This window comes from Poecile atricapillus, chromosome 13 (assembly GCF_030490865.1).
Source record: "Poecile atricapillus isolate bPoeAtr1 chromosome 13, bPoeAtr1.hap1, whole genome shotgun sequence".
In the NCBI taxonomy this organism is placed as follows: Eukaryota; Metazoa; Chordata; class Aves; order Passeriformes; family Paridae; genus Poecile; species Poecile atricapillus.
The window spans coordinates 18,086,429-18,102,841 of NC_081261.1; the positions used below are offsets into that span (position 1 = coordinate 18,086,429).

Genomic DNA, 16,413 nt, shown 5'->3' on the forward strand with positions numbered 1-16,413 from the left:
CCATCTGACACCCCCAGACAGTGATTACATAAGTCATGTGAAGCCAAGGGTAGCCCAAATAAAAAGAATTTAAAATTTGATTGAGAAATCTGGTTACTTCACACATCTGGAAAGTTTCCAGATCAAAGGAATTACAAAACAGAGGAAGTAGTTGAAGCCTCATTTCTATCTCAAACCCCAAAAGGTTTCTCACCTTTTTTCTCAAAACCCAAAAGTTTTCTGGACATGACTGCTGCTCTGAAGGAAGGAGTCCTTAGGAGCTCAGCTCCACTGACTCTCTTCTGGAGTGGAAGCGATGCATTGCTGCTCAGGTGACAACAGCTTGACAAAAGAGACAAAGGTTTCTGTACATGCTGCTGCTCCATGAACATTTCATCAGGCCAAAACTGCCCTTTCCACACAAATACTTGTAAATAACTCTAAAAAGCATGAAAAAGAAACCAATTAATAGAGAGTAATAGGTATGCAAACTATCCAATCCTATTTAATTAAAAAAACAGGAGTAGTCATATGAGAGTAAAAGGTAAAAGAGGAACAGCATGTCCTTTACAATTCTGAATTAACCCAGAATTTACAACTAAAAAAAAAATGCCCCAAGTGATGGACAGTTCCCATGCTGTGTTTAACACTCACTTTTTGTAAGGTCAAAACCAACTGACCTTGAGGTCACAAAGGGGGAAGTCTGCACTTTATTTATGCAATTTCACCTTTGTTTCACAAGTAAGAATAGAAATCATCAGTGCATAAAGCTGCCTGGGAAGATTGTTACTTGGGTTAATAATTTTTCCAAGGAAAAAAAAATTCAGTGAACTGAAGTTAGTGCTGTGGAACAATTCCTGTTTAAGAATACTTCCAGACAAATACATATTCCCCTTTATAAATCCAAATTTACAACATTGTTCTAAAGGAAAATCTAGAAGATCATCCAGAGGACTGTTTTTGTAATACACTGATTACTAGTAAGTAAATTCAATTCATAAGTAATTTTGAAGGAGAGGTTAAGAATTGATCAGGTAAAATCACACAACCCCTTTTCAGCAGTGCTGGCTGCTGCACACCACGATCCCAGGACTCGAAACAGAATGCTGGATAACTCACCCAGTATCAAGAAGAATTTTCTAACCCCCTGGGATTTTACTGGATTGTTCTTTCTTTGACAGATGTACCTATGATGTGTTATTTTGCACATTTTTACTCCTTGAATTACACAAATATGCAATAAGCAATTTCATAATTAACTTGAATCATAAAAATTGCTGTAGTCTAATATTAAAGAATTATTCACTCTGGTCTGAACTCTGATGGTTAATTTACTTACTGCAAGGTCTGTTAAATTAATTCATTAAGCTATTTAAATAATGAGGATACAAGGCTAGCATACTGCAACAAACCAATATATTTTAGATGAGTAAGTCTCATAAGTTAGCCTGGGCTGCTGCGGTTTTTTTCACCCCAAGATGTCTTATTTTCTACTTGTTCCTTCTTGCTAAGTTGGTTTGGGACACGCAGCACAAGTGGAAAGCTCCAGCAGTTAGAGGTTACTCAGAGAAGAGAATCTCCTGGAGGCGAAATACACGGATTTTGAAACAAAGAGCATAATCAACATAAAAAATACAAACAATCTAATAAATACAGTCATATTTAGTGATGTGGACAGCAAACATAAACAGTGTCAGAACAACCAAGTGTGGCCCTCAAAGACAGAGCTGAGGCTGGAAAGCCACAAAGCAGACACACGTGAAAGCTGAATCCAAAAGAACTGCTGTAAAGCAGGAAGAGGAATTCAATTAGCTATCTATCAACTGTATCTGTACCAGAGAAAAATCACTAAGCAATATAATAGCTCCTCTGTCCTAGAAAAATCTGAAACACACTTGAGTTCAAAATAAGATGTAAAATACTGAAAGACTGATTCTCTTAACATTTACTGCCAAACAGCATTCCTTAACTATCCATTACTGAGACAGGTAACCAAATTAACCAGAGGGGTGGCTATCGCTCACCTGCCAAGAAAATACAACAGAAAATTAATTTACACAAGCACTTAAAAGTCGATTACTACTATGTGTATTTTGCATATAAAACAAAATGTAGCAAAAGGTCACACATTCATTACAGATGCAAACATCTCCACATCTGTGGAATTACTGACAGGTGACTTAGACTAGTTTTGCAAATGAACTAATTTCACAGGCAGTTTCACGTTCTGTCAGCAGAAACACCAGATTTTTTCCGAAAGCAAATCAATGCACAAACTCAACCTCATTCCTCTTCAAAACACACTTGTGATATTATTAGCAAAGTATTTTCCTTCTTGTCCTCTCAACATGCAACAGGTTTTTATGTAGTTAAACTGCTGTACTAAATTGTCTGAAATGTAAGTCTAAGAAAAATTCATCCTGTTTGCAGTGTTTTGTGACATATTGTACCACTATTTTATCAGCATTTTGTTGCTACCACAGCTTCTCTCTCCTCCTGCCAAGTGCTCAGCTCATTCTGGATACTTGCTATTAGAAAAACAGTATTCTCTCTCACATTAGAAATTGTACTCACACCAAAATAACTCAATAATATATCTGCCAAACATTTAAATCATCAATAACTTGGAGTGGAACTAGGATTAGATTTTAAGTCCGCAAATGATGGAATCAATTCTGAAATGTTTAAATATTAGTTTACAAATATTGCTTATAACTTAATAGCATCATAGACATAACTACACACAGATATTGGCTCTAGACAGTAATTATACCCTCAGCCTCATGCTGCAGTTAATGGACATACACATTTCAGTGATAATTGCAATCCCTGAACATGATAATGTGCCTTTATTAGCAGCTACAAAATAAAGCTCAGCTACAGCCAAGTGAAGAACTGAACTGTGCTTATTATTTATTTTTAGTATTGCCTGATTCATGTTATAAAATTCTAAAATAAAATAGCATGGCACTTAAACCAGTGCTTTAATTGCAAACATGAGTAAAGAATATCTCTATAATGATTCATGCAGGCTTAGTTGGCATGAGCAAGGAGTCCAAAGGTAACAAGTGAGACAGACAAAAAGAAAACGTTTTCAGGACGTGAATGGTTTAAACATCACTGTAAGAGAAGGAGGAAGGCAGGAGTATATAATCTAAAATCTGAGAAAAGATTCCTCAACCTAATGAGGAACCCAGTGTTTATGATTCCACAAAGTTTTGCATGTTTGTCTCTATGTCCTAATGGTGTGTTTGCTGTATAGAACTTCCAGGTAATGGAGACATTCAATAAAGAATTTTCCAAAAGCTGTTAAAGGACAGGCACGGTGATTTAAAGTTTGCCAAGGTTTTGTTACCAAGAACTACTTATTTTGACTTCTGTACTAGCACTTACCTTCTATTTAATTCAGCAGGAGCTGTCAAGTGAACATGGATTTTTCATGACCAGCACTACTCAGTGCTTCCCTACCATCCCATAGCTGGAAATCACAAAGCTGATGTGTCTGCTAAAGCACAGGCAGTTGTGTTGGCTATTCCTTCCTGCACACATCCACGGGGGCAGGCTCCACGGGCCTCACTGGAACAGGAATTGTGCAACAGCACCAGAGGATCCCAGACCCACCAAAGCCAACCCCGACTTGCTTTTCCTATGTGAACTGCAGGAATATTGGATAAGAACAGTGTGGGATCTATGAAACAGAGTAAAAATGAGATTTGACCCAGTGAAGGAAAAAATACCAGTGACAATATTTTTCTTCTGAAACAATGTTTATTCTTCCTAGAATATGCCACAGAAATAAGTTGTATCCAATTCTCACTGTGATATTTCCTTAACAAACTCTAAATGTTAAACTTAAATGAGAGGCATTTCATGCAATCTGAAATATATTCAGTTCAATTAAAAATAATTGATGCATAGTGAAATAATTCTTCCCAAAGCTGCTGTAAGATCTTCAAAAAATAAAGCTACTTAATAATTTTCATCTCCTACAGGCTAGAGAGAAGCATTATTGCATATTAAAAATTGGAGTGTGGTTTTCCCAGAGGTGAAAGAAAGTTATTAAAACAACCTATTTATTGTTGATATAACTATCCATTTGTGCTACACAAAAAGTAACAATTTCAGTACATTAAAAGAAAAGCTAATTAAGGCATAATTAGTATTTTCTATGTTTTGATAATTAAGGGTTAGTTGGCTATTTCTTTTCAAATTTCTATTTGAAGTAACCCCAACCATGTCTTTAATGAGCAGCTAACACTATTGAATCCCTGATGGCTGAGGAGTTTAGTGACCACTACTACATTACTTTCATTTATCACTGCCTCTTTACGTATAAATTAAAGTAGCCCTGTAGCTATGTTGATCTACTTTATATCAATTTCTTCATCCATATCAGCTGAATATGTATGGCATTAACCTCATTTACTAGTTTGGAAAAGCTGAATTAAAATGAGATCTAATTTCTAGTGCACAGAACAATTTCAAAACTGCCTGCTAATTCCCAGCACCTGTCAGTGTTGGATCTTCACCTCATGGTAATGAAATAAAACAGTGTATGTATTTTACAGCCAGAAAAGGATAATCATTCATAAGGGTTAAGATATCATTAATCATGGAGATGCCAGAGCCCAGAGCTTTTGCTGAGCCACTCACAGCTCAGCCCCTCCACCCGCAAGGATCCCACTGAAGGCAGCGGGACCGCTGCAGATCTCAGCTCCCGTATTGCACAGGGAAAAGCAGTCACACGTTGCACAATAAGTGCTTTTCTCCTTTTTGCTAGGTCATGCTTTGTGTCTGCAGGCACTGTGATAAGAGAGATACACACATACTGAAGAAATCTCAAAATAACAAGTCAATAGAACCCCCCTTCCAGGTGAGAGGACAGGCCAGTGCTCAGTGCTTGGCTGGCACCTGGCTATACACACGTCTGGCTTTCAGCTGCTGCAAACGCAATCCAGCAAGAAAACGATTTTTTCCCTTCACTCTAAATGCACTGCAGTCTAAATTCTTAACCCTTGAGATACCTTTTTATGATAACGCAGATCTGCCAAGTTTAAAAGCCCAGGTTCCCAGACTGTGTGACTGACATCTCTCTGGTGCCAGGCAGTGGCTGCATCTCTCCATGTGGACACGAGGCTGCTCCCAGAAACCCTGCAGCCAAGATTTTCACTCCTGCTCTCCCACCCTTGGTCCCTATCACTGCCAGTTGAAGCTGGGGTAAAGTAAAAGCACGGCTTGCTGGAATCCCATTGCCAGGGATCTTCACTTCCAGAGGGTTCCCCCAGACTGCAGTGCACAGGACAGATTGAGCACCCCAAGATTCCTCTGAACTCATTCAGCTACCGCTGCATGAGAATGATCCCAGCAGTAATTGCCTCACAGTAAAGAGCTTGCCTAAGTGCATTTTAATAAAACGCCTCCTAATAAAACAGGCAGAGCAAGCGCCAGCCCTGCACACGCAGCTCTCTAGGAAGGTTGTGGTGACATTCACGGCCCACTGTGCTTGTCCCCACTGAGCTCTGCTCAAACTGCACCGCAGCAGGGCCACGGGCACTGGAACAGGCACAGGAACAGGCACAGCAGCATCACCGAGCCCCCTGGCAACCACAGGCACCTCCTTGTGCACTCCTGCCTCACTGTGCTGACCACTGAATGGTTCTCTGTGCAATCACAAAATACTTAACGACTAAAAGCATTCCCCAGGAAAACAAGATGCAAAGGAACTAACAATAAAAAGAACTTTATGTCTCTACGTCTATATTTTTCAAGAACTAGAACTATTTTTCATTCCCAGAATAACTCTTAATGCACCCTCAAGAGAAAAGTCTTCAGCCAAAGCAATCTCTTTTTTACAATCACTGTGAGAGTGTACATGTGGAACCTGACCTTTACCAGTGCCAGAACTCCCAAGTATAAAGCTTCCTTAGTGTCAAACTTGTTTTAAGTTAACAATTCTAAGTGAACTGAAGAAATCTCAGTAACTACCTTCGCTCACTTGCATTTCCCTTGATACATCAATTGGCAAGACTTAACAGTTTTATTGACCCTTGGCACTGTCTAATGGCCAGTTAGGGGCAGTCACAGCCAAACCCTGCCCATACCACAGGTTGTTGCTCCAGCCTGTCCCAGGAGAATCGGGAATCACTGCACAATGTACTGCTCTAGGGAAGGCTACAAAACCCTCCTGTTGCTTTTTCTCCCTCCAAGGGCAAATGTCTGCTGTGTTTAGCAGCACCGCTTCTCCGGACGACTTTCTTCCTCCCACCCTGCCAGCATCCAACCCAGCAATACACCACAAAACATAGTGACACTATGAAAACTAAGTCATGCCAGTATTAAAATATGTACTGATAGACAATTGATAGACCAGTATTACCAGTCCTGTACAGTACCAGAGAGTCCAGTCCAGCATTCAGCAGAAATTTAATAGGTATATAATCATTCAAAGGCCTGTCTGTTCCAAAGACTGTATCTTGATGCACTACTTTTGTACAGGAATAGTTATGGCACTAAAAGTGTATTACAGCATCATGGAAGAAATCTCTGAGGTTTTGCTCTCGTTCCTCAGACAGTAAGCCCCAGTGGGCTGGTTAATAAAAATGCATTCATTTACCTAGCCAGTTCTCTTTATCTATAATGAGCTTGCTTTTATTACATGCACATGCTTAAGAATATGAGTTAATTAATGAACAAAATCTCTATTTTATATAGAAGACTTGTTCTACATTTTCATTAGACTCTTCACTGTTCTCTAACCATTTTCTGTTTGTCTGTATGCAAGCATATGAGCAAACAAAATCATTACAATGTGGCTGAAGCACGCAAAATTTCCATTATCCTTTCCACAAATAAAACAATCTGAGCAATCCTGAATATTTATATAAATGTGTATTAACTTAGTCATTCAACGTATGCCTGACTTTTCTGCTTCCAGGCGTGATCCTGCTCATGGCCGGTGCGCAGAGAGCTGCCAGCAGGACCCGTATGTGAGGATTTACAGCCGTGAGGGCAGCGTGCCATCTGCTGCTTTGTGAGCTGCTACAGCAGCAGCAGCCACCCAGTGCTGCCTTCTGCTGCCTCTGAGCTGCAGAGTGCACACCAACAGCTCAGCCTGCATGAAAGTGTTTACAGAAGCACCAAAACAGGGAGCTCAAATGCCTTCACACACAGCTTTTGTTAGATGAGCTGGCAAAAATGGGGCTCCGGACTGTGGGCATCTACCTGGGCAGGTGAGAGGCAGCTGTACCAGGCTTGCTAGAACAAAACAAAAACTTGACTGTAAACTAAAGCATACTGGGAGATAATTGAATCAAACCATTAAAAAAAAAAATCACTTTGAAAGCACATTTGCAATGAACTCTAGGAGTCAAGAGTGGGGCTGGAACTCGGGAACGTCCCCCAAGCGGTTACATACAGGAGAACCTTGCAAAACTCCTCCTGTCCCAGCCTGGTTCCATAGGAGCACATGCCATGGGCAGAGGCAGTGTTTGAAGTAGGATTTATCACCAGTTTGACTCATGTGCACTGATGGGGTGGAGGAAAAACAGAAACAATAAGCCAACACAAAACTGCTTCCTTAAATTCACCCTGCAGTGTTTCTCCACATCCTTTCAGCACAGGTTATTTCTTTCTGTTCCAAGTGCTCTCCAATAAGCCAGTTAGGCCAGGAAACATTAGCCAGCATTTTCCTCAGAAATTAACCATTTAACCCTCCCCATACAGTTATGAGGTTTATAGTCACAGCACACTGCTGAGCTGGTAAAGGGTCAGCTTGGACATTTTTCCTGCTGATGACAGAGCCCCAGGTGATTAAATACAAATAATGCACTGCCCATTTTTGTCTGCTGCTCCACCCACACACAAATGCTTCCTCCAGCTCTCTCTAAGGATGGATATAAAAAGCTTGGGGTACAATCTCCTGCCCAACCCCTCACAGCACACTGTACGTTCATGGGACCTCTCTAGGCAGCTACACCCCCTTCAGGCAGGATAAGGGCTGAAACAGAAACCCTCAACATCACATAAATGGAAAAGAGTAATTATAATGGTATAATAGAAATAATATTAGGAATAAAAGAATAAAAATTATATTATAATAATAAAGAGAAATTACAGACCAGAATGACAAGTACTGTAGAGCCACACTGCCTCTGAAGTGCTATCACAGTAGGAATTTTGCTCATAAAAATAGCTGGAGCGTCGGTACACTTTTACTGGGTACCTCCTGTTCCTTAGCATTAGAGAAGTCCACCAGATTTTAAAATAACAAGTCAGCTCCAACAAGTGAAAGGAACACATTGCTTTAATGGAAAAGTAATTCACTATAGTGTAAAACTCTATTTTTAAAAGTAAGTAAGAAAGTTGAAGTACATTTCAAACCTGAAGAGGTAAAAATATTCTGGAGACTGGGACAGTTCACCAGAAAGCAATGAAGGAGTGCTACACAAATGAAGCCAAACCTCAGTCACTGTCACAATTCCTGGTAAAGATTTGCTTGAGAATTTGCAACAGAATTCTTTTTCAAGATCAGTTGATCTCATCTTACTGACATTCTCTTTCTAACATCTACATTATGACTGTCCCCTACAGTTAAGGTGAATTAACTGCTGCTTCTTTGAAAATGCATCTTACTTTTCCCTCTTCTGTATTTAAAATGCAGAAAAGCCAAGTAATGTGAGAAATACAGTGGAAACCACATAAATGAGTAACTGTTAAAAGAACAGAACTATTAAAAGAATAAATCTTGTGTACCCAGCTGTGAAATATAACACAATATAGCAGAACCCATCTAAATGTTTGAAATAAAAAATTGAAAAGCAAAGTAACCTAAAATTGTTTAATGAACATAGTTGTTAAAATATTAACTCCTCACATGCCAAAACTCCAAAGCATACATGGTAGGAAGCCTGATCTGATGCACATCACATTAAGTGGTTTCCTCTTTTTCCATCCAGTCATCTTCCCCCAGCTGAGCTTGAGAGCTTTTATGGGTGGGATACATTGGCAGGTTAATTTCTGCACAGACTGTTTGAGTTCAAATCCTGTAGTTTACAACAAGTATTTACCTTTGAGCTGTGCTGAAGCTGGGCTCTCACACTCTGATCCAAGAACCACAGAACTGCCAGTTCTACGTCTTCATTTTTTTACTGGGGTAACTGGGCATCCATCAAAGAGATCATCTGGAAAGCTCTTAATGACATAAACAAACATTTTCAGGAAGAATTCTCAAATGAAGGTATATTGTCACAGTCAATCTCTTTAGGAACCCATCAGCTATTTTTGTTTATCCAGGTTTAAGGTTCTTCTAAGATTTTTTTTTTTTTGTTTAGATACTAATTACACTAATTGACCATGATTAAACATAAACATCAACATAATGCTTTTCTAATTACTTTGTCATTTGAAATTTCCTCAGATGTGTGTGTTATACTGTGGTGAGTATCCCTTCCATATGGAAAGCAACAGAAGAAACAGAAATTTGAGAAACAAGGGTCTCAAATTGCAAGTGCAGAAGAGCAGTTTGGGTTCCCTGGACACTGAAGCTCTTGTACTTAGAAACAAATTTACATATGTACCATATAATGCAGCGTCAGCCTCACTCCCCCCCACTTCTGCCTGTCCTAAAACATCTGACCCAATGCTTTTTCTGACCTAAATCCTTACTGGTAAATATTTCCATATTATCAGGACTGAATTCAAAGCATCAATTTCAGTCTGTGTCAGCCAAGAAAATTTAATTAATTTTTTAAAAGTAATATTCCTTTATTAATGTCACAAGTTCTTCTGCTATCTCTTCTTTGAAATCTGAATTCCCTAGCAATTCAAAAAATTAATTCTCACTTTTTGTCAGATCTGATATATATAGTCACTGGATTAGAAGTCAGTAGCTACTTCATCTGTAAACCTGTATATTAAAACCTTTCACTTTTAATAAAAACATAGTGGAAGATTGCTAACACCATAGAGCCCCAGGGTAGATTAGGAAGGCAAGAAACAAAGGAGAAAATGTAAAGCTTTTTCTCCACTTCTAAGTTGCATGTTCTTTTTCATATGTTAGCTAGTGGATGGAAAAGAATAGGATCAAACATGCACAAGGATTTAGAAAGCTTTTGCCACAAGAAACTGGTCATTCACAATAATCCTCAGCTCACTGCAAAAAGAGGACTCTAGTATGCACATTTTAAAATATAGAGCCTTCTTTTTTATTCCAAGCTCTAGTCTAAAAACAAGGTTTAATTTCCATTTGTTGACCAGCAGCTCCTCTGCACTTCTTCATCCGCAATAATTAATGTAAAGGAAGTACTGCAGAAAACAGCAACCAGAATTCACAAGTAATGAAATTTACACTTGTGGAACATACAAATGAAAGCCCTTCACCCCCTCCTGCCAATACTCTGGAGAGATTACAGACTTAATTACCCCAAAATGTTACAGAGAGGACGAGGGAAATACTCAAGGAGAAAAACACCTTGGCCTGATTTGACGGTGAGGCCTTACCACAAGAATTTGTCTTTCCTCTTGGTCGCTCTTAGCTCAATAAAACAATTCTTTTAGCAAATACTGAGATGGTAGAGCCCAGCAAAACTGAGATACAATTAAATTAAGAAAAACATGAAAAAAGAAGACAAGCTCAGAATTTAGGCACTCCAACCTTCATGGCAAGACATAGAGAGATGGCAGATGTGGAGAGACAGCAAGAGAGACATGGAGGAAAGAAGACTGGAATTTTTGTCTGAACCTTTTTTAGTCACTGGAGCTTAACTGAGTAGCATGTAATCCGTTTAAGCACAGAATTCATCAAGTCAGAAAAAATTAAGGGACAATTTTGCAAGCAATTTAGGTTCAATAATGAAAAGCCTCACCTCCTTCTAAAGAGCACACAAGCAGCAGAATGTCCTTCAGAGAGGTGTCACGAAATGAGGCAACTCTTTTACAAGGCTTTGCTGAAGGTCTTGAATAATCAACCTAAGAAAAGTAAGGACAGAATAAACAGTGTTCCTTCCCTGCTAAAACTAGATGGATATTTGTCAGATTAATCATTTGACAGAAGAAATTAAAATTATGGCGTAGCACTAAATGCAGGTCTCATCAGGTTCCTGACTTGCTTCATTTTTTTCCTTCAGGGTTGTTCCTCTTTCTGGATGGACAGACCTGAGAACTTCCTCAGATTAAGAAGTAGGCAAAAGAAAGCCATGAGCAGAAATACAACTGGTTGTTCACTTTGCTTTACGGGTTCTGGTGACCAAGATGACAGAACTGATGTGTGTGGTACTGGACGAGCCCCTGCACTGAGTTTCCTGTGTCTATGTATTTTTGTCAGAGGACAAAGGCGCTCTAATCCTTTCATGACTAAGAAATATTTCTCACAAAAAGCTTTACCATCATCCCTTGCAGAAGGAAAAAACAAACCATGCCTACCAGATCCATTTCCTGAGTCAGTTCTGAAAGAACCATTCCTGTTACACAGTGGTCCACAATGCCCTGTGGGGGAAAAAGGAAGGATTCTTCAAACATCAGCCCTTGCAGCTCCCATTTTCCAGCATTACTAAAATCAGATCACATTTAATGTTTTCCAGCATTTCTAGAATGAACAGGAATTGTTAGGCTGAGATTTCCTAAGCTGTTTAGAAGTCTTTCATGCCAAATTCTATCAACACTAATTGAACTAGACCTCCACACTCCCTAATTATCTCTGAAACAAACCTCTCATCACAAATTTTAAGAATTGTCGGATTACAAAAACCCATCTGAAAAGAGACTACAAGGAATTGCAGTCAAGAAATTCACTCCTACACTTTTCTCAGAGGTCTCAGAGGTTCAGTATTCTAGCACTTGAAAGGCAAGCTACATGAAATTAAAACCATTAGAAAAAATTAAACTGCGCATCAATGAAAAAGATCAGAGAGCACTCTCAAAAATACATGCTACCTATCAAAAAAAATTCATTCTCTTCCCTCCACAGTAGCTCACAAAGCACTGATTTGAACTGAATGATACATCCCATCACTGAGAACTTGAGTCTAAAATGTGATGCAGGGGGTGTTCAATATTCCATGTGAGGATACAATCTCATCACCAGGCTTAAGGCTCTTGGAATGTTTCAAAATCAGATACAATGCAGAATTGTGCAATTAATAAAATTTAACTGTCTCCATTTGGCTATGCCAAAGCTTTTGTAGAACAATTAAATCTGCTCCTTGTTAAAACATCTAAAACCAGCTCCCTCAGAATCAATTAGGCCTTGCCAATTAAACCAGGGAAGATCTCTGTGTACTTTTACAGCTGCACTTTGCAGCCTCAGCTCCCCCAGTGTCCAAAACACCAAGTCACCCTTGTCAACATTTCCCTGCTATTTGTTGCAATCACACTCCTTTTTACAACTCTGAAGATCACCCAGATTTCAACTAGTGAAAAATCTGGCTACTTACCAAGGGGCCTGACCTCTCACTGTCCTCTGTTTTGTCCTGTTACTTGCACCAAAGCACGTGAGGAGAACACAATTTAGGGGAGCTCTCAGGCAGAAGTGACATCGGTGCCCTGTCTGCCTTTTACATTTCACATCCTGTGAACAGTCTATTGGAAGGTTTCTTAGGTCATACACACATGCAAAAAAGGAAAATGCACCCTCTTGTTCACCAGGTGTGAAACGCTGGCTGCTGAATTATGAATTAAAGAACTACAGACCTGGCTGCTAATCCCTTTCCCAATAATAAATCACACTCAAATTCACACTGGATGAACCTCAACCCAGAATGCTGATATATACGTACTTGAAACTACAATACGCTAATCATTACATATATTAGTATTGTTTAGGGATTATTTCTTCAATTTTTATATAAAATTTAATTCACTAGATCTATGACTTAATTTTCTTTTCTGCAGAAATTCTTAATTTAACTAAAGAAATCTCTTAAGAAACTATATTTTGTATTTAAATCACTGTTTTTAATGAGCTGCACACTGAAGAGTCACACTGCAATCATTTTAATAATAAATGCAAACTCCAATTACAGTACATTCATAAAAATAACTGCAAAATGGTGGAGAAGCGTACTTGAGTTTGTTTTTAATAAACACACTTATTGCAACTTATCTTTTATTAGACATTCCCAAAGTAACTCAAAAAGTACATTAACTTGAACAGTATTACAAAGAAAGTAAGACTGAAAAGAAAACTAGAACCTCACTGGCAAGAAACAAAAACTGTTAACTTTGTATTTCCTTGCTGAGTTACCAGGATCACCAGCACATACACACATAATGGATCATCCTGCAAGTAAATTGCCAAATAACTTAAAATTTCCCATTGTTTTTTCTCATCAGAAGTTGAGAAAGGCTGAACCTTCACACAGACATGTATCAGGAATGTGTTTCTATAGGAGCTGACAAAAAATGAAGGCATTAAACAGAATGGCTTGACAACAAGGGCTGTTGTTTTACAACCACACTAAAAGGAGTGATTTGAAAAAGAAAACTGAGAAAAAGCCAAAACAGCGCTATCAATTCTGTGAGGCATCAAACCCCATAGGCAGCAAACCCACCCTGGTCCTTCCTCAACAGACAATCTGTCTCAAGCAATGCACTTCACACTCTTCCCATCCCAGTATCAAACTAAGAAACACAACATTCCAATAACTATAAATTAAGAGGTCCAAACAAAAAAAGACAACAACAAAAAAAGGCAGAAGTAAACAATTGTTTCTTACCTCCAATACTTTTTTTTTTGCATCAGCAATAATATCTTTGAAGATTTTTCAGTACATCAAGCCATCCTAATTTTGCAATTTTAGAAATTACATAAATAAGGGCTTGATGACAAAAAGAACCAGTTTGGGTTAAGAAGCAACATGGTTTAGAGTGCACTTTCCTGTAATGAACCATTTTAAGGTTAGCAACACGAGTTTTCTATATAGATATATATTTCACTAAAATATAAGCTAAACAGTTCTGATAGAAACTTAACCCATAGATTTTTTTATAGAATTCTTATGGTTAGTACAAAATTAACATTAAATCGTTAAATAGAGGTAAACATTTAGTAACAAAGTACATTACATATGTAGTCATTATTCCAGGACACATGACAGCAGTTTTTTAATTCATAGAAGACTGGCAGGTAATTATTCGTTCTGGTCCCATACTGTGGGCACTGATTTTTTCACTGTGGAACAGCAGCTCTCACAGACAACTATATTCAAATTTTTACAGAGAAGAGTCACTATGAATGTTCTCAATTCAATTTTCATCATCTCACCAGGTAATGGACTTTGAAGTGGTAGAAATCCTGCTCTAACTAGCTGCAGACACCTCCTTTGTTCAAACCCTTATCAACAGCTGAAAGGTGTTTCCTAAGAAAACAATTGTGTCAACAGAGATGGTGCAGCAGTCAGACAGATGCTGGCTGCTTTAACTGATTTGGGAGTAGAAACAGACCTGAACAAGAAGTGGCATTTTTTATCACAAAGAACAGCAACTTTTTATAAGAAACAGATTTACATCCTAATGGAAAACATTAGATACTATTTTTTTTTTTTTCCACAGTTGTCACATTTTCATAACACTCAAGAATAAGCTGAACGAAATTCTGTGGGTAGCTGTAGTCCCACCTCTCCAGCTCCCAGAAGTCCCAGGCATCTCTCCTAGCAGCCTGTCAAAGCACCACGAACCAGACCTGCTGGAGGCCCAGCTCTGCCCACCAGCGAGGCAGCCACGGAGCCAAGCAAACTGACAGGAAACCAGGGAGCTTCCTCATTGGAACTTTGCTGACACGGAAAAATTCCCACAAACATTTTGGTATTAATCAACATTTGCTGACTGAAAACACTCTATTGAGTTCAACCAGCTCTACCCAAGAGCAACTTCACAGGCCTAACTCCTGAACTGTCACAGCTGAGGGGAAAAAATTAAAATTTAGTGGTCCTTTTATGTGCCATGCCTTGTAGTCAAGTATTTAAATAAATGCCACAAATGGCCCCTCTCACGCTGCCAGGCCTTGCTGCCAGCAGTGGAGCGAAGGCACAGGGGATGCCGGGCACATCCCTGACACCTCAGTGGGGGCTCCCAAAGCCCTTTCCCACGCCCCGTTCCTTCCCCCCTCGTTCGCGGCCCTTTCAGTGGCTGATGTTCACATCGAACAATTTCTGCAGCGGGGCTACCTCTGGTTTTCGGGGAAGAAGTGGCACAGGAGCCCAGCATTGCCTTCAGAGAGCAGCGGCATGAAGGAGCAGGTGCGGCTGCTTCCCACGGCGTGGAGCTGCCATGGTCCCAGCGTGGCTGCCGGGAGCAGAGCCACGGGAGCAGGGGAGCAGAGCCACGGGAGCAGGGGAGCAGAGCCACGGGAGCAGGGGAGCAGAGCCACGGGAGCAGGGGAGCAGAGCCACGGGAGCAGGGGAGCAGAGCCACGGGAGCAGGGCCATGGCAGCAGGGGCAGCTGAGCAGGGGCACCGGAGCACTGCCGGTCCCGGCCCCGCACAGCATGTCCAGCTCCGCACAGTATCCCGGTCCCTCGCGTGTCCCGGGCCCACCGCGGCTCCTTGGGCAGGGCGGCTCCCGGGCCCCTTTGCCCCTCTGCCCGGCCGGCCCCCGCATCCCACGGCCCCCGGCCCGCAGCTCCTCCGCGCTGGACCGCGGAGCTCAGCACCTCCCTCCCTCCTCCCCCAGCGCTCCGGCCCGTCCCCACGGGCGGCCACGGCCCCGCACCGCCAGGCGCGCCCCAGCGACCAGCCGAGGCGGCGCCGGACGCACCCACCTGGACGTGCGGGCACCCTTCCTTCCAGCGGCGCACCCTTCAGCGGGCGGGCCCTGCGGGGGCAGCGGCAGCGCCGGGCCCGGCCGGGCGTGCGGGGTCCGCGGTGCGGACCGGGAGGGGCGGAGCGGGGCTGGAGGCGGGGCTGGAGGCGGGGAGGGCACGGACGGGCACGGGAGGGCACGGACGGGCACGGGAGGGCACGGACGGGCACGGGAGGGCACGGACGGGCACGGACCAGTGCGGCGGCCACCTTGCGAGGATGAAGGGCCTGAGCAGTTGGTGTAAAATTCGTAATGCTTCCCTGATGCTTTATTGCCCACTTTGCAAAGATTACCATGTGAAGCGGTAGCCCCAAATAAGGGGCACACGCTGGTAGGATGTCTCTGGAGATGGAAATTGCTTTAGACCTGGAAGGAAAACACGAACTGGGTGTATTTGCTGGATTCATCTTAAGCAGTGAGGTCGAGAAACAATTAATATGACAATCGAATCAAGGTAGGAAGAGTAGTTTCTTTGTACATGAGCTATCACTTGAATCACTGAACCGTATGCTTTTATACGAAATACCTTCATTAATTATTTGTCTGAAGGAAAATTATGGAAATGGGTTAATAAATAAATAGTTCACGAGCAGAGTCTGCAGATAGCATACACACCTAAGTGTAACTGAGAGCTGGGCTTTC

General features: G+C 41.1%; 1 long non-coding RNA gene across 4 annotated transcripts; it reads right to left on the minus strand.

The window, feature by feature from the left end:
* Window positions 1–3,738: 3,738 nt before the first annotated feature.
* Window positions 3,739–15,771, minus strand: LOC131584163 (uncharacterized). 4 transcript variants are annotated; one of them, XR_009278671.1, is made up of 6 exons: window positions 15,138–15,603; window positions 12,408–12,541; window positions 11,398–11,460; window positions 10,842–10,944; window positions 9,045–9,168; window positions 3,739–7,233 (listed from the first exon to the last, which is right to left on the minus strand). It is a non-coding gene; the product is annotated as an uncharacterized LOC131584163 (long non-coding RNA). The 4 variants fall into 4 exon arrangements; XR_009278673.1 differs by lacking the exons at window positions 12,408–12,541; window positions 15,138–15,603 and adding an exon at window positions 15,731–15,771; XR_009278670.1 differs by lacking the exon at window positions 15,138–15,603 and having other exon boundaries at window positions 12,408–13,652.
* Window positions 15,772–16,413: the final 642 nt, after the last annotated feature.